Source organism: Lynx canadensis, chromosome B1, assembly GCF_007474595.2.
Source record: "Lynx canadensis isolate LIC74 chromosome B1, mLynCan4.pri.v2, whole genome shotgun sequence".
Lineage (NCBI taxonomy): Eukaryota > Metazoa > Chordata > Mammalia > Carnivora > Felidae > Lynx > Lynx canadensis.
Window position 1 is genome coordinate 87,305,454 of NC_044306.2, and position 18,449 is coordinate 87,323,902.

At 40.8% G+C, this 18,449-nt stretch overlaps 1 non-coding gene across 1 annotated transcript; it reads right to left on the reverse strand.

Annotated features, from left to right (window-relative positions):
* Positions 1-2,509: 2,509 nt before the first annotated feature.
* Positions 2,510-2,594, reverse strand: TRNAC-GCA. The gene has a single exon. It is a non-coding gene; the product is annotated as a tRNA-Cys (tRNA).
* Positions 2,595-18,449: the final 15,855 nt, after the last annotated feature.

Consider the following 18,449-nt stretch of genomic DNA (forward strand, 5'->3'; position numbering starts at 1 on the left):
ACCTGAGCAGGATTGCCTAACCTTGTTTTTCAAGCTCAGAGTCTTGCTTGAAAGACTCTGCTATGGGGCTTCTTCTTCTCTCTTGCTCTGGGGCTCCAAGTCTCAGTGACATGTCCTGTGACTGGAGGCTTCTAGAAGTTTGCTTGTTTGCTTATTTACTTGTTTATCTCGAGAGTGCGCGCATGCACGGGGAAGGAGCAGAGAGATTGGGAGAGCGAGAATCCCATGCTCAGTGCACAACGTGATGTCGTGGGGCTCAATCTCATGAACCGCGAGATCGAGACCTGGGTTGAAACAATGAGTTGGACCCTTAACCAATCGAGCCACCCAGGTGCCCCTAGAAGGTATAATTGAAAGGGAGAAATTACATGTAAAGATGTAATATTTGCAAAATATTACCTATTTATAAGACAAAGGTCTTGAGCTGTGTGACCAGCGGAGAAGGGCTCTGGACCAAGTAATACATATCTCACAGAGGACCGGAGCATGGGATAAGACACTCTAAAATCCTGAGAAGTAAGATACAGGATGAAGCAGAATGAATCTCCCAGCCCTTGGGCTCAAGTTGTCATGACTGCCTCCTCAGTGAGGAGAAACTGGAGGTTGAGTCCAGAAACTCCTGTATAATCTTTACAGATCATTGTGTATGTACATAGTTCTCATTATAGAGCAAATCCATATGTCATCTTAATAAAATTCCAACTTAAAAATAAACCTGTCAGTGCATTGGGCTCTGTGCTGACAGCTCAGAGCCTAGAGCCTCCTTCGGATTCTGTGTCTCCCTCTCTCTCTGCCCCTCCCCCGCTCATGCTCTGTCTCAGCTTCTCAAAAATAAATAAAAACGGTAAGCAAACAAACAAACAAAACCAGTCAGGTACTGCTATGTAAACCTGTTGGATAGAACAAGTTCAGTGTGAAGGTTCTGAAGCTCAGATAGGCAAAAATGGAGCAGAACACCCCCTGATGGAATGCTGTCTTCACGAGGCTTTGTCCCCCTCCTAGGGTGCTTTATGGCATAGAAGCAGACGAGCCCCAGCAACAAAGACAGTTAAAACACTTTCCAGTTTACACAGAGGCTCTTTCTTTGCCTGTAACGAAGTTATTATAATATTTATTTGATCACCTTTTTGGAATAAATATATCCATGAACTCTCTAATATTTATTTACTCAATGCCTACTGCAATTGCCTTCTAGCCTGTCTTCCTGTACTACAGAGGCAGGAAAGCTAAGAATATGTCTCACACTCACTTGTAACTAGGGTTCTAGTTTCCACCCAGGATGACCAAATGTCTGTTTTTGTGAATCAGAGCTTTCTAGAAATAGAGGGGATATTTTGCGATGCCTGACAGTTTTAAAAACAATTTTTATAAAAATGTTTATTTATTTTTGAGAGAGGGAGACAGAGCACAAGCAGGGGAGGGGCAGAGAGTGAGGGAGACACAGAATCCGAAGCAGGCTCCAGGTTCTGAGCTGTCAGCACAGAGCCTGACGTGGGGCTCGAAGTCACGAACTGCGAGATCACGATCTGAGTTGAAGTCGGATGCTTAACCGAGTGAGCCACCCAGGCACCCCATGCCTGACAGTTTCTTAAAAACTATTACACATTCATATTCAGGGTCGTTGAAGATGTTCTGTGTCACTCACCTTCCACCCCTTATTATATGTGAATTTCTCCCAACTCCTCCCTTTTTAAATCATAGAAAGAACTTTTATAAGATAAATTTTTACATAACATTGTGTGTATGTGGTGTTGTTAACTTCTTTCCCATGATGTGGTCCAGGATCAAACAGATGCAAGTAATTCTGCATGGCTATCATCCCCACCATTATCATCATCGATATTATCACCCAAAGTATTTAAGTGTGTATGTGATTATACTGTGCTAAATGTCTGTCATCAAGTCTTAACTGTTTTCGTTTCTGATGTATCTCTTGAATTTGATTCTTTCCGTTCCCACCGGCACCGTTCTGGGCAAAGACTGGACTTTCTGTTAGGCAGGAAGTGAATACTCAGAGGAAGTTATTCAAATGTGGTCTAATTTATACTCTTAGGTTGATGAAGCCTGGGCATTCTAGGTACTTGTAGACTTGATTATGTTATGTTATTTGTTTATTTGCATAAGAAAAACCTTACTGTTTCCTCCTACTGCCAAAATAAAGTACAAACTCTTTTAAATAATAATACTCAAGGTTCCTCATGGACTGATTGTAACTAAGCCTTCCCATCATCTAATCTTTCCTCACCACCCTCCATGCTCTGGCTGCATTGTATTAATTACTCTCCTCCACATGTGATGGGCGTTTTCATACCTCTGTGCCTTTGCTCTTACTGTTTCATATGCCTGGAATGCCTTTCCTGTCCTGAATTGATCTTTTTTTTTTTAATTTTTTTTTTAATGTTTATTTATTTTTGAGACAAAGAGAGACAGAGCATGAACGGGGAAGGGGCAGAGAGAGAGGGAGACACAGACTCGGAAGCAGGCTCCAGGCTCTGAGCCATCAGCCTAGAGCCCGACGCGGGGCTCGAACTCACGGACCTCGAGATCGTGACCTGAGCTGCAGTCAGACGCTCAACCGACTGAGCCACCCAGGCGCCCCCTGGATTGATCTTATTCATCCTTCAAGTCTTGTGGCAAGTAATAATAATGATGATAGCTAATAATTAAGCACTTGTTATATGCCTGGCACTGTTTTAAGCACTTTACATGGTTGATCTCTTAATTTTCACAACAGGTATGAGATAGGTACTATCTCACTTATGGAAGTGTGGCAGGACTTTGATAAAAACATCGTTACTTAAAAAAAAAAAATTTTTTTAATGTTTACTTATTTTTGAGAGAGAGAGAGAGAGAGAGGGAGCATGAGCACGGGAGGGGCAGAGAGAGAGGGAGGGAGACACAGAATCCAAAGCAGGCTCCAGGCTCCAAGCTGTCAGTAAGAGCCCTATGTGGGCCTCGAACTCAGGAGCTGTGAGGTCATGACCCGAGCTGAAGTCAGTCACTTAACGAACTGAATCATCCGGGTGCCCCCATCAAGTTACTTTTCTAATTTTGGTGATTATGGTGTTTGACAGCTTTAAATAATTTATAATTTGTTGAGATTTCTTCTTTGGTTCTATACAGATATTTAAAAATTTCTTTTCTTGTAAAGGAGCCCAAACTGTAGGGTCATCAGGCTCCCCAAAACCTGTTTTTCAACTTTCACTGATACTCTTTCTCTTATCTGTTGCCTTTTCCCCTGTAGGAACTAGAGAATAGACTTTCAGAATTTCAGAGAGTATGATGATGTGTAGAAAGTCACAGGTTGGACCTGAGACCAGGCTTAATTCAAATTTGTATCTCAGTAAAATGACAAATCATCACATATCATGAATCTTTGGAGCTGCTTGAGTGTAACTGGCACCCCAATTTTGAATTAGCAAATTACAAGAATTTAGCATAAAGGCTTTGTCCTTAGGGAGAGTTATCTGACCTCCTTTGAAAAAGTAATCCAATGCTAATGTTAGACTTCAGAATCCCCCAAGTACCTTTATTTTGTGGTTGGTTATCAGCTTTCAAATGTCTGGTTTCACTGCCTCCAAGAAAGGGCCTTCCGTCCTTTGGGACTAGAAAATACAAGTGAAAGTTTGACAGGGCCCCGCCATTTTTTAGTTAGTCAATCATTCTTGGCTCTTTTACTGTACTCAGAGAAGGCTTACTGAAAATGGAACTATTTTTCTTTTTTAATGTTTATTTTGAGAGAGAGAGAGTGAGCAGGGGAGGGGCAGAGAGAGAGGGAGAGAGAGAATTCTCGGCAGGCTCCACCTTCAGCACGAGGAGCCAGATGCAGGGCTTCATCTCAGGGCAGTGAGATCACGACCTTAGCCGATACCAAGAGTCTGGCGCTTAGCGACTGAGCCACTGGCTGCCCCTAAACAGAACTATTTTTAATGATGTAATCCCTGTTTCAGCAGGCAGATATGGTCTGGCTATTGACATCTATCTATTTAGAAAAAAATTTGCCTCATTGACAGAGTAGACAAGGTCAAAGACGGTGGTAATCTCCTTTATGAAGAAATGCCCAAGTTCCTCCTGTGGAATATCTGATATATTTTTCTTTAAATCTGGAGGAGGGAAAGTGGGTGTGGGTGAGAAACTTCTCTGTATATTGCTCACTGTCAGTGACAGATGTTAACAGGGGATGCGGGGGCTCGGTAACGACCTTGACAGGATAGGGCTGGCCTTACCTCTCGTAATCGTCGGAGGGGACTGTATACCAGCTTTTCTGCTGTACTTCGTGCTCTCTTTGTGGGCTCTGTGGATGAGAGAACTTAGGCACGCATCCCTGATAAAGAGCAGTGATGCAAGGCACCAGTGACCCTGTACAGAAATCCCTCCGTTGGCAAGTGAGAGTCTGTGCGAGATGCCGCCGATATGTATCTTCTGTTTCTCTTCCGTGTTTACCTTGCATCTGGGTCACAATGTACTCCCTGCTGCTCGATGGAAGCAGAATGGCACTCGGAACGGTTCATGATTGGTGCTTTTGCTCAGGGCACTTCCTTGACCCGGAATGCCCCTTCTTTCCATTTTTGCGTGTCAGAGATTTTATTCATCATTTGATCATCCCAACCAAATAGTGACTGTTCCTTCTGTCAGATTGCCTCCTCTTTTGCGTCCCTTGCCTCAGCACTGTGTTTACATTCCAGTTAAGGGGTTTGCCTGGCCTTGCAGTCTCTGTAGCACAGACGTGTGCACGGTCGGTGTCTACACGTCCGTGAGATTGGCAGTGACCGTTTCCTCTTGCACGAGGTTTGAAAGCTCTCCTTGCAGAGCCTGGACGAATTCCTGGAATGACAAGCTCCTAGAGTTCAGAGGCGGTTGGTCATCACTGAGCCCTTTCACTTTCACTTTAAAGTGAAAATTACTTTTCTGACCTCAGGGAGAAGCCATACTTCATCTCTAAGGTGTTATGACCCTACCTGGTCCCCATACAAATTGCTTTTAGGATCAACATGTCTCTTTGCACAAAATGTGCCTTAAAACAGCCCAAATTTTCTAAACAGAAAGCAACCTTCCTCATTCTTTGAAATCTTGAAACCTCTATCCTATCAGCCTTGCGTTTCCACCTGGCAATTATTAGCATATTAGAATGGAAGTATTTAAAAGTCATGGTTATTAACCTGGATCTTAGGCCCTGGCCCAAATTTCTGTATTTCAAGTTCTTTTATTACACACTAGATGTCACTCTCTACCCAGTGAATTCCAGAGCCAAGCGTTGTGGTGAGTTAATTAGAAAAGAAAGCTATTTGGAAAAGAGTTTGTAAGTGACTGCAAAACATATTTTCAATTACTTCCAAATAGGACATTTTTCTCCCACAGTTTACAAGGGACATTTATTATTTCTTTGGTAAAAAGAAACCCTTCAAAACTCGTTGAAGGGAAGAGGAATAAAGTCAATGGCGGTCTTTTCTCCTTCCGGCCCTGTGGGGTTTGGACAGGTGGCGAAGCTGGGCTGAAATGCGGCTTGCCTCTGAAATTCTTCCCTCAGCAAGGACAGAGCTGCAGAGCAGTGTTGGCGTTGAGTTTATTTCTAGAGATTGGGGAATTCCCTCACCCATTCTCAGAAAGAACCCTCTGCGTGTAGAGGAAGCATTCTTGACTTAATTTCACTTTCATGATTTACCTGACCTTTTCAGTCATGACACTTGTGTGTGAACCTTTTCGTTGGCTTGCCGGGGTGAGAGAAGCCTAAGGAGTCACAGCTGCATAAAGGAAGTTCTGTATTTTCAGGTTGTTTAGGCCAAAACAATAAGCAGTGTTTGCTGTATGATTGCCATGGTCCCTATATTCCAGAAGGTTGGCTAAAGAGCCATCGTCTTCGAACCATTGTCTTAGAAACGAAGAGTGAGGAGGAGTGAGGCAAGCTGGCGTGGCGTTACTTTAAGTTCTATCGTGTAAAATTCTTTACGCCATGCCACCGTTGCCCCCTACGATTACAAAACTTCTTTACAATTTCGAAACTTCAAAGGGAAACAGGGAGCCTCTTGGTGGTTTGCTGGTGATATTACTCCACATGGCTTGGCAAACCTTGGGTATGTGAATTGGCCAGTGATTCCAGAACTGCTTTTCATTAAAACAATTTTTTTTAATGTTTATTTTATTTCTGAGGGAGAGAGAGAGAGAGAGAGAGAGCGAGCAGGGGGAAGGCAGAGAGAGAGGGAGACACAGAATCCAAAGCAGACTCTAGGCTTCAAGCTGTCAGCACAGAGCCTGAGTCGGGGCTCAAACCCACGAGCTGTGAGATCATGACCTGAGCTGAAGTCGGGCACTCAACCGACTGAGCCACCCAGGCGCCCCAGAACTGCTTTTCATTTTAAGTAACTGAAAGTTTTTGATTTAAAGGGACTCTCATCCCCAGCATTCCCCAAACAACAATATCACTAAAATGATAAAAATAAAGACGACAGTTTAAAGTATAGGCCTGAAATTTCAAGTGTGAACTGACTTGCTCTCTACTTGCTGGAAATCTGTGGGCCAACTTAGCTTGTAACCAGATCTCACCTAACATTTGCCACGTGTTTGACTGATGTGCCATCATTTTGCCAGAACTTTGAGATCTGGTTTGTACGTACATGTGTGTGCACACAAATGCACACACACAGACTTGTGAGGTTTTACAAAAAAAATTCATGTTTATTAAATTTAATTTTAGATGTTTATGTGTGGGGGAGGGGCAGAGAGATAGAAGGAGACACAGAATCTGAAGCAGGCTCCAGGCTCTGAGCTGTCAGCACAGAGCCTCACGTGGAGCTTGAACCCACAAACCATGAGACCATGACCTGAGCCGAAATCAGACGCTTAACCGACTGAGTCACCCAGGTGCCCTGAAGTTTATGTGCTTTGAATTTAATAGAACACTCAGTCTTTGGTGAAACTGGGTTGCTTGTGGCTGTTCCCAAACCATTACTCCTAAACCATAATCTGACCACGTTTGGCTGCTATTAGAATGTGACACAGTCAACTTTCATGTGTATATGTGTGTGCGTGTTGACATTTTGAGAATAGTTCTTGCTGTTCTTGTTGAGGTCTCAGCGAGACTGGGTTTGAATTACACCTAAAGCTTTTCTTTTCTTTCACAAATTACAAGTTTATATATGTAGAAAGTCCTCAAAGCAGAAGCAGTATATAAGGAGAGAAACTAAATGCATGTATTCCTCAAGTATTTAGAGAGTAATTACTATCTTTTAATAAAGAAGTTTTTCTCATTATAAAAATAGTACAAGTACATTGTAGGGATTTGGAAAACAGATAAACACACAGAAGAATATACATCCCATTCATAATTCTACTATGCAGAGATTACAATATTTATATTTTGGTGATTTTCTAATACTTGGTTGATACATTTCTGGTTTTGGCATTAATCTATTATCTATGTGATCATGTTGTGCATACTATTTTATAAACTACTTCTCTCCCACTTGCATTGTAATTACATGTTTTTCTACAACATAATTTCTGAATTTCTGAAAAAAATTTTTTTTTTAATTTAGAGAGAGGGGTGGGGAGAGGGGCAGAGGGAGAGGGAGAATCACAAGCAAGCTCCACACTCAGCCTGATGTGGGGCTTGATCCCATGACCCTTGGATCATGACCTAAGCCCAAATCAAGAGTCAGAGGCTTAACTGACTGAGCTACCCAGGCACCCCTACAACATAATTTCTATAGGCATAGAAGTGTTTTAGACAGTTTTAAAAACCAATCCTGCATGGTTGGACAGTCTCATAGCTAAGCACATCATGTATATTCACGATTAGTTCTTTAGGATAAATGAAAGTCTTAGCGTCAAGGGCATGAATATTTTTAAGGCTCCACCATGTTGCGGATGACTTTCTTAAACTTTTTTTTTTTTTTTTGACCGTCTTTTAATTTTTTAAAGATTAAGTTTATTTATTTATTTTGAGAGAGAGAGTGAGTGGTGGAGGGGCAGAGAGAGAGGGAGAGAGAGAGAATCCCAAGCAGACTCCACACTGACAGCATGAAGCCTGATGTAGGGGCTCAAACTCACAAACTGTGAGATCATGACCTGAGTTGAAAACAAAAGTTAGGCGCTGAACCGACTGAGCCACCCAGGCGCTCCTTTTTTTGACCTTCTTATCTTTTAAAAGTCAATTTGCTTTTATTTCTATTGATAATACACAAATGTTCCTGGATCTTTGGGCTGCTGATGAGGGAGCATGGGGCAAGCTGAGGACAAAGTCGAGGCTAATGGCACCCCCACCCCCCACCCCAGGTGGAATGTGTGTGATATTCCTCGGACACTCCTGGCTACCCAAGAACAAAGGAAAGGGGTTTAAGTGCTTGCCATGGTGATGTGGGAAACTAAGGCAAATGAAAAATTAACTCCCTTACTGTCTACAGCCCATTGACAAGTCCTTGAAACCGGCAGAGTGACCTCCCTCTAGGAGCTCAGCTGCCTCTATGATGACACTTTGCTAGGGCAAAAGAGAACCTTAGTTTAACATTATCCCAATCTCAAGGATCCTGGGAATCTACTTCCTTTATCTCTACTGCCCCAAGATATATGCTGGTGATCATACTCCAAGCTTATCCGCTGCCTCCTCCCCCTGCCCACCCCCCCCCCCCATACATCTGAAGGGTCTCATGACTGGGATTTTATTAAATGCTAATAAGTGACATTTCCCTAGCAACATCTAGCCCCTCAAGGTCCTGGAAACCTTGGTTCCAAAATACCTTAGAGACTTACTCTATCTCTGACCCCCTTCCAACCTGAGGGTATATAAAGAGTTACCCGTTACAACCCCAGTGCTGCTCTTCCTGCCCACAGGTCCTGTCCCCATGCTTTAATAAAATCACCTATTTGCACCAAAGACGTCTTCGAGAATTCTTTCTTGGTTGTCGGCTCCAGACCACCCCACCATCACCCCAAAACTTCATCACTGTTGCCTTAGAAATCTTTGTATAGTGACTTCCAATGCTAGTATTCGTAATAAAAACCAAACAGTTTTGTTTAGTGTCAACCTTAAGATAAATGCCTTAGCACATTAAAAAAGGAAATTTTATATTAGATTAAAGGGAGAGCAAATAAACAATAAAAAGTAATAGTATTGCATCTCTGTATGCATTTATTACAACAGGAACAGTTAGTTTTAATTACTGGTGATAAATACTTCATAGTCTACTAATAAACGTCTTGCAGTATATCTTGAAAAATGCAATAAACTCTTTGTCAGGTGAGAATTCACTATAGTTCTTGGCCTCTAAATCTCTGTTGAAAAGAAGGATAAAACTGCCATCTTTCCTAGTGAGAATTATTGGAAAGACTGATAAGGAAGTGAGACTTAGCCAGCTTCTGAAATAATTACTGCCATTGGGACAAAATTGGGAAAATATACCTGGCCATTAAGGTAGCACTCATATTAGTTCAAGTCAGAACTTTGTAAAAAAAATTTTAAACATTAAGCACAGTGCTTAAGAGATAAATGGAAAAGTTAAGAATAAGTTGGTTTAGAAATCAAACCATTTTAATTCAAATAGCTACATTTGAAAATGTATTGCTGGATAAATAGATTAGGAATGAGTTTGCATGGGGGGGCTTTGACGTACTGCTCTTAGTAAAGTTGGCAAAATCGAGGCAAAAATTAAAGTCAGAGTATAGGCAGGTTCTAATTTTTATTTGTACTGCCTTTAAGGATACTCTTGGGAATCAGGACAAAAACATTCCTTTTTTATTCATTTCATGGAAATTTTTTACTCATGTTAATGAATTAAAACTGGAAATAGCTTTTTTTTTCTGATTTACAAAAAGGATACACACCCGTAAAAACAATTATACAACAGAGAAGAGGATAACGAAGGAAGGCAAATATCATTAAAAGTACCACTATACAAAGATAACTACTGTTCATATTTGGTGAACATCTTTTCAGAAAGTTGACTCTTCTCTCAAAAGACACAACATTTTATACAAATGTGATTGCGTAATATTTATTGCTCAATTGCCTCCTTGTCTTTTTATAGAAATATATGTTATGACTGTATTTTGGTGTGAATATGTATAGATTCTCAGCATCACTTTACAAATTTTTTATTTTTAGAACGAGAGAGTGAGAGAGCACAGGCAAGTGGGGTAGAGGGGCAGAGAGAAAGAGAGAGAGAGAGAGAGAGAGAATTTTAAGCAGGCTCCATGCTCAGTGCAGTGCCCAGTGTGGGGCTTGATCCCATGATCCTGGGATCATGACTTGAGCAGAATCAAGAGTCAGATACTCAACAGACTGAGCACCCGGGTGCTCCTACAGCATCATTTTTAATGGCTACTTAATATTCTATTGTAGAGATATGCACTAAATGATTTTAATTTACTCTCTTAACATTTGGGTTTTAAAAAATGACAACAAATATATATGCTTCTGTTATTTTTTTTCCCTTTAACACTGCAGAAGTGCACACGGTAAAGGGTGAGTCTCATTTATTTCTTCTCTTCTACAGTGAATTCCACCTCCCAAAGGTATCCCTGAAATGTGATCTCCTCCAGAGAAATGCATAAGAATATACAAACTTTTGGGGTACCTGGGTGGCTCAGTTGGTTGAATATCCTACTCTTGATTTCAGCTCAGGTCATGGTCCCGGGATGGTGGGATTGAGCCCCACATCGGGCTCTGTGCTGGTGCTGAATGTGGAGCCTGCATGGGATTCTCTCTCTCTCTCTCTCTCTCTTTCTCTCTTCCCCCTGCTCTCTCTCTCTCAAATAATGAAAGGAAAAAAATAATGAAAATAAGAATATATAAACTTTTATATACACATTTCCCCCCAAATGGGGTCATTTTATGTTCTATAACTTAAAAAACCCCAACATACTGTGTACATATTCAGATCATTATGTATGAAGATATCTAATTCTTTTTTAAAATCTGCATATGCAGTATGGATTTACCATAATTGATTACACCTATACCCAATAGATAGATGTTTAGGTTATTATGATTGTTAGAGACTCTAAGTAATGCTGTAGTGAACAACCTTGCATATTCATCTTTATAAAAGTCCATTGTTAGGAATCTACTAGATTCCATTATTTAATATTTTGATCTGTATAGTCAAAGTATTCCCCAGTTACATTCCACTTCAAGCCTATACCAGCTGTGGCTATTTTCATTTTTATCTTTTCCAACTTTCTGGGTGGAAATTTATATATCATTGTTTTTATTGGCATTTAATTTATTAGTGAATTTTAAAACATTTTACAGTGCTTATCGTTGGTCATGTGAAGTTGTTTTGTGATGTGTTTGATCACATTTTTAAAAAAAATCAATTAATTAATTTTTATTTATTTTTTAAATTTACACCCAAGTTAGTATATAGTGCAACAATGATTTCAGGAATAGATTCCTTAATGCCCCTTACCCATTTAGCCCACCCCTTCCCCCCACAACCCCTCCAGTAACCCACTATTTGTTCTCCATATTTAAGAGTCTCTTATGTTTTGTCCCCTTCCCTGTTTTTATATTATTTTTGCTTCCCTTCCCTTGTGTTCATCTGTGTCTAAAAGTCTTCATATGAGTGAAGTCATATGATAGTTGTCTTTCTCTGACTGACTAATTTCGCTTAGCCTAATACCCTCTAGTTCCATCCACATAGTTGCAAATGGCGAGATTTCATTCTTTTTGATTGCCAAGTAATACCCCATTGTATGTATGTGTATATACACATACATACCACCTCTTCTTTATCCATTCTTCCATCGATGGACATTTGGGCTCTTCCCATATTTTGGCTATTGTTGATAATATTGATAGTGTTGCTAAACATTGGCGTGCATGTGCCCCTTTGAAACAGCATACCTGTATCTCTTGGATAAATATTTAACAGTGCAATTGCTGGGTCATAGGGTAGTTCTATTTTTAATTTTTTGAGGAACCTCCATACTGTTTTCCAGAGTGGCTGCACCAGTTTGCATTCCTACCAGCAGTGCAAAAGAGATCCTCTTTCTCTGCATCCTTACCAACATCTGTTGTTGCCTGAGTTGTTAACATTAGCCATTCTGACAGGTATGAGGTGGTATCTTACCGTGGTTTTGATTTGTATTTTCCTGATGATGAGAGATATTGAGCATTTTTTCATGTGTTGGTTGGCCATCTGGATGTCTTCTTTGGAGAAGTGTCTATTCATGTCTTTTGCCCATTTCTTCACTGGATTATTTGTTTTTTGGGTGTTGAGTTTGATAAGTTCTTTATAGATTTTGGATACTAAGCCTTTATCTGATATGTTGTTTGCAAATATCTTCTCCCATTCTGTTGTTGCCTTTTAGTTTTGCTGATTGTTTCCTTTGCTGTGCAGAAGCTTTTTACTTTGATGAGGTCCCAATCATTCATTTTTGGATCACATTTTTGATTTGAGTGTTTATCTTTCCCTTATTGTTTTGTTTTTATTTTTTTTAATGTTTGTTTATTTTTGGCTGAGAGAGAGGAGAGAGAGAGAGACAGAGACAGAGACAGAGACAACGACGAGCATGGGAAGGGCAGAGAGAGAGGGAGACACAGAATTTGCAGCAGGCTTCAGGCTCCGAGCTGTCAGCATAGATCCTGATGAGGGGCTTGAACTCAGCAACCACAAGACCATGACCTGAGCCAGAGTTGGATGCTTAGCTAACTGAGTCACCCAGGAAACCCATTGTTTTTATTCTTTTTTTAAAAAAGTTTATTTATTTTTGAGAAAGTGCGCATGTGCGTGCACACACACACACACACGGGGAGGGGCAGAGGAAGAGGGAGAGAGAGAGAGAGTCCCAGGCAGGCTCTGTGTTGTCAGTTCCGAGCCCGACATGGGGATAGATCTCACCAACTGTGATACCCTGACCTAAGCTGAAATCGAGAGTCGGATGCTTAACTGACTGAGCCACCCAGACACCCACTCTTATTGTTTTGTAAGAGCTTTTAACATGTTAAGGAAATTTCTTTCATGTATGTTATAAATATTTTTCAATCAGATTGTCATCTGCTTTTAGAGTTTTGGGTGCTGTTAAAAAGTCATTCTAACGTTTAAAAAATATGATGTAATTAGGAACTTAAATCAGCTTTTTTGACTCCATGTAAAATTCTGACTTGATATGATGCATTCTACCAGTCTCTCCCATCTGCTTGCTAAATAAGGAAAGACAGACAGGAAAAGGAACTATGGGTTGTTCTGTCTTTCCCTTTCCTTCTATGTCATCATTTTCAGCGTGGTTGGCTAAACAGATGTAACACGAGCGGGAAAGGATATGAAAGGGTTCCTTGCGTGTTCTTCTTGCTTGCTTACAACACTACTGACTTCTTTCTGCCCCCGAAAATTTCTTTCCCTGGTTTTCAGAGAAAATGTGGCTTCTTTTTGGGGGTGGTGTAAGGGAGGCACCACTTAGTCGTCATGTAACAGAGTCACGCTGGCCTCCCGTGCATCATCGGAACGCTGGAATTCTATGTATGGGCGTTGCCAATGGTATATGTGCAGGGGTGGTATGGAATGGTGTAACCCTACATGAACACGTATATCTCCTCTGCTCATACTCATACTCCATTGTCCCATTGGATTTCACTTATAAAACACAAGGTCAAGGATAAAAGTATTGGGAATTTTTAGATGACAATAATGCAGCATGAAATCAAGTGCGAAGTCCTTTTGAGTGGGGGCCCTATGTGACTGCACAGGCTGTAGCCCATAAAGTTGGCCCTCTGGGGACTTCATACTAGTTCCTGCTGGTGGCTGAGCCCAGGGATCCAGGCTGCTAGCGAGAAGAAAGGGACTCTGATCTGCCAGTTGGTGGTAAAAAAGGACCCATGACTTTTATAATTAATACGTGACACAGTCTCATATCTCCGAAGAACATTGCCCCCTTTGCAACTCAGCTCTTCCCCTGCACGTGCACACACACTTCCAACTGCCTATGACATTTCCTTTAACACATTTTGGCTCATTTGAGCCATGTCTTCAGGGAGGGTGAAGGGTGTGGGTAGCACATCACATGCCCCAGCTTACGCCTACTGGAATAGTCCCAAGCCTTGTACCCACTACCCCATCTCTACTCTCATACAGAAATGCCTTGAAAAACAGAAAAAAATCAGAGAATTTTGTAAACACACTTATAAAATAACCTTTCTTCCTGAAAACATATTCGCTTTCTGGCAGAGCAGCTGTCTTTATTCTACCCTGGATACAACTGCATTCCGATGACTGGTGAGGGACCCTTTATAAAAGTTTGTAAAATGCTGGAAAAAGCGTCCAGAAAAAAAGACACCATGCAAACATAAGGCACTGTTATCACTTGTTTGAAAGTGTGTTTTGTTACCGAATATTCTCCTCTGGTGACATATAGATCAGCATGGCTTATTATAAGCAAGACCATGTGTGGCTTCTCATATTCCCATCACTTGCCTGTAGAGGGTCCTAGCCTTACTGACTTTCCGAATCAGAACAAAACCATCCATAAAGCACGAGGAGGCAAACACTGAGGCTAGGGGGATTTGAGTATTCTTTATTTCCCCTACCAACAAGTGAAGAAGCTAATGCCCTAATCCATCAGATCTCCCAGACAGAAGCCACAAATCTTTTTTGTTTTGTTCAGCATATTGCCACAGTGACAAGTTCATATTACACTCTGTCTGGAATCTCTCTTGTAACCTCCCCAATTCTCAACAAGTTCACAAAAAGGGCTGAAGCAAATAACCCTGGAATGCAGGTGACTGTTTATTTATGTATTTACCTTGTTACATACCAGTATATACCCAGGGCCCTTCCAGAAGAACTTCATAAAAAATAATGGTAACTGACATTCATCACACGCTGAACTTCTCTCTCCATTTCCTGTGTCTTTAATAGATCCCTACAGAGGGTGGGGAAGAAAGCTCAGGCTATTGTCAGACAATTGTATTACTTCACTCTCTCTAAGCTCATCAAAAATTCTTTTGCTGCTGTTTGAGTGAAACGTATTTTTTGACAAAATGACATGGGTGTCATTTGTAGATATCTTTGCCAACATTCGACCACCATTTTCCTTGACCTCACATCATGCCAATCCATTCCTAACATGTGATGATTCTCCGGAGAGTGCCTTCTGGATCAGGGAAGAAGGCGGGGGATATAATAACACCTTTTTGCACTTAGCATCACTGCTCAGGAAACTTCGAAGCACTTAGCAGTGTAAGCTTTCTCCATTTCTCTGGTAAAAATAATGAAAAGTGCTTGGGTTTATGATGATAGGCTCTCTGTAAATTCTGATCAGGGTAGACAGATACATTTATGGGAAGAAAGTTTCTCTGTATAAAGGAACATTTCCAGTTCCTTTCTGCTGGGGGACTTGTTCCGTCTCCTTCCTCCTCTCCCTCTCTGCCTCCTTTTTTCTTGTTATTTCAAGATACTTCAAAATATAAAAATATTTTGAAAATTGATTACTGGATCATTTGGTTTGCTTCAATGTGACAACAGAGCAGTCTTCAGAGTGCTTGGAAGGTCTCAATTACAAACTCCCTTTCTTGGGTTTGGGCATATTCATTCAGTACCCAGGTTTAGTCATTCATTTCAAATATGGCCATGCATACAGATGGTCCCTGACCTATGATGGTTCCACTGACGATTTTTCAACTTTATGATGGGGTGTGGAAGTCCTGTGCATTCGGTTGACAGCCGTTCTTTGCATTTTGATCTTTTACCAGGCTGGGTGATATGCCCTGTGAAACTCTCTCGCGGTGCTGGGCAGTGGTGGTGAGCCATGGCTTCCAGTCAGCCATGCAAATGACTGGTACACTTGTAACCATTCTCTACCCACACAGCCATTCTGTTTGCACTTTCCGCACAGTATTCAGTAAATTTCACGAGTTATTCAGCACTTGATTACAAAATAGGCTCGGTGTTGGAGGGTTTTGCCTAACCGTAGGCTAATGGAAACGTTGTAAGCCCACTTAAGGTAGGCAAGGCCAAGCTGTGATGTTTGGTAGGTTACGCACCGTAAATACATTTTCGGCTTAATGGTGGGTTTATCAGGTTGATCCTAACGGAGTCTCTTCAGAGGCCAGCCTCTCTTCCCTTCTTCTCCTCCACACTTCCCACTGCTTCCAGAACCCTTCACAGAGCTCAGTCATTGCACTGGCCACTTATTATTATTATTATTATTATTTGGAACTGGCTGTATTACCTGGCATTGCCAGGGCAATTTTTAATTATTGTTAAAGTTTAAATGGGCAGACTAAAAATAAATATTTCAATTGTAGTGATTTAAAAAAATGATAAGAATGAATTCAGAGCCATACTAATTTCCCGCCTTGCAGTAAAGCTGCTTTTTATACTACATTTTAAAATTCTGTTAGTAGGAACACACAGAAATCAATATTGGTAGGGGATCCCCTTGTGGGAAGCAATTTGATAAAAAATCAGTGAGTGCAAACCTGAGTGCCTGCCTTGGTGGTTTTGAGAGAACGTACTAGTTCACTCACACACTTGGCAGCATGTGGGGTGATCTGAGGGAATTCCTGGGTCCAGGGACCAGTTACCAATTTCTCTAGTCTGCATCCTTTTAAGATGTACTATGTGCGGCTCTGTTGCTATTTTCTAAATGTTCTGGATTCTGGATGATAAGGTCCTGACTTTATCATTTAAATTGCCAATCCTTTAGACTTTCTATTTTAGGGCTCGACAAGCCAGATGAGTTTCAGATCTTGAACAAATATTAAATTCAGAACAGTCAATTTTGGGCTCACTCATTTGCAATCCTATTTGTATTTTCTCCCTGTGGCATGAACGGCATGGCTCTTCAGGTTGCCTCCAGATGGATCCCTTGGGTTTCTTCCACGGATGTCTCCTTGCACAGGGTTTCAGCTTCTGGGAGGATGCCACCCATCTCTGGGTGCTTAGGAGTGCACCTGCTGTTTGCCTCCCCTCCCTGGGGGTCCCCGTGTAGCCCCGAGTGGATACTTCTTGAAAGAGCCTGTCTCTTTTGATAGCCCTCATGTTGTTTCCTCTTTCTTTTTCTTTTCTTTTTTTTTTTTTTTGTGTTTTGTGAAGCAATTATTATTTATTATTTTTAATTATTTATTATTATTTTTTAAATTTACATCCAAATTAGTTAGCATACAGTGCAGCAATAATTTCAGGAGTAGATTCCTTGATGCCCCTTACCCATTTAGCTCATCTACCCTCCCACACCCCATCCAGTAACTCTCAGTTTGTTCTCCATATTTAAGAGTCACTTATGTTTGTCCCCCTCCCTGTATTTATATTATTTTTGTTTCCCTTCCCTTATGTTCATCTGTTTTGTCTCTTAAAGTCCTCATATGAGTGAGGTCATATGATTTTTGTCTTTCTCTGACTAAGTTCACTTAGCATAATACCCTCCAGTTCCATCCACGTAGTTGCAAATGGCAAGATGTCATTCTTTTTGATTGCCGAGTAAGACTCCATTGTATATCTATACCACCTCTTCTTTAACCATTTATCCATCGATGGACATTTGGGCTCTTTCCACACTTGGGCTATTGTTGATAGTGCTGCTATAAACATTGGGGTGCATGTGTCCCTTTGCAACAGCACACCTGTATCCCTTGGATAAATGCCTAGTAGTGCAATTGCTGGGTGGTAGGGTAGTTCTATTTTTAGTTTTTTGAGGAACCTCTATACTGTTTTCCAGAGTGGCTGTCCCAGCTTGCATTCCCATGTTGTTACCTCTTTCTGTCATAAAAGACTGCTCAAACACCTATTCTATGTCAGATTTTGGACTAGACATTGAGGACACAACAGAGAAAAAGATTAGGACCTCTGGACTCAAAAAATTCTCAAATTTTTGTAGCTCTTGCTGATGAGGGTCTAGGATTTGTTTATCTTCAAGATGACAGTTTTTTTTTCCTAGCATTATTTCTTATATGAATGCATGGGGAAAAATAGAAAAATTAAAATGGACAACTGCAAAAAAAAATCATGAATATTTTGAGCCTTCTTTACCATCCCTAAAATTATAGTCACATTCAAAATACATAGACTTATAAATTTATAGTTTCAGCATACTGTGTTACTCTGAACAAAATGATGTGCTGTAGTTACTTTGTATGTAGAGAAAAAAATAATTGTTGTTCCTTCCTACTCCCGGATATCCTTCCCCAAAGTGGATTTCATCTATGCCACATAGTCATACATGACACCGATTACTTTCATGCCAATAACAAAGAGACAACTAGAGACTAAGTTTTATTATATAGATTATTAATTTATGTGTTCTCTTCCTAGAGGGTGAGGATTCTGTTTTCACATTTGAGTAGCGAGAGCCTCCTATAGTACCTAGAACATAGGAAGGATTTAATGAATGATTGCTGGATAAATAAATGAAGGCAAGCAGGATTATCTAGGAAGCTTAAAATAGGATGATCCTTTTCTTGACTGTAGTGTATGGGATGGAAAGAAAGGAATGAAAATAGAAAGCTCAGGGTCTCATAT